Source organism: Bison bison, unplaced genomic scaffold (assembly GCF_000754665.1).
Source record: "Bison bison bison isolate TAMUID 2011002044 unplaced genomic scaffold, Bison_UMD1.0 scf7180017864313, whole genome shotgun sequence".
NCBI lineage: Eukaryota > Metazoa > Chordata > Mammalia > Artiodactyla > Bovidae > Bison > Bison bison.
Genome location: NW_011494885.1, coordinates 308,886 through 309,277, shown reverse-complemented (window position 1 = coordinate 309,277; position 392 = coordinate 308,886). Strand labels below are relative to the sequence as shown.

The 392-nt window shown below is 36.7% G+C and overlaps 1 pseudogene; it reads right to left on the bottom strand.

The window, feature by feature from the left end:
- LOC104997748 overlaps positions 1-392 on the bottom strand; it is a 9,809-nt pseudogene that overhangs the window by 7,655 nt on the left and 1,762 nt on the right.

Sequence of the window (392 nt, the reverse complement as noted above, 5' to 3'; positions counted from 1 at the left end):
GGAGGGATGGTACGGGGATGGAGGTGGGAGGGGGGTTCAGGATGGGGAACACGTGTACGCCCATGGCAGATTCATGTTGATGTGTAGCAGAACCGATACAGTATTGTAAAGTAATTAGCTTCCAATTAAAATAAATAAATTTAAATTAAAAAGAAAAAAGATATATACTATGAAGTTAGTTACAGAGTGACTGTACAATATAATCTCTAGAATGCCCGAGGTATAAATAAATGTGTATTCATCTGAAGATTAAAAAAAAAAACACCTCAACATTCAAAAAAGGAAGATCATGGCAGCCTGTCTCATCACTTCTTGGCAAATAGATATGGAAAATGTGAAAACAGTGTCAGGTTTCCTTTCTTGGATTCCAAAATCAATGTGAACTGTGACTG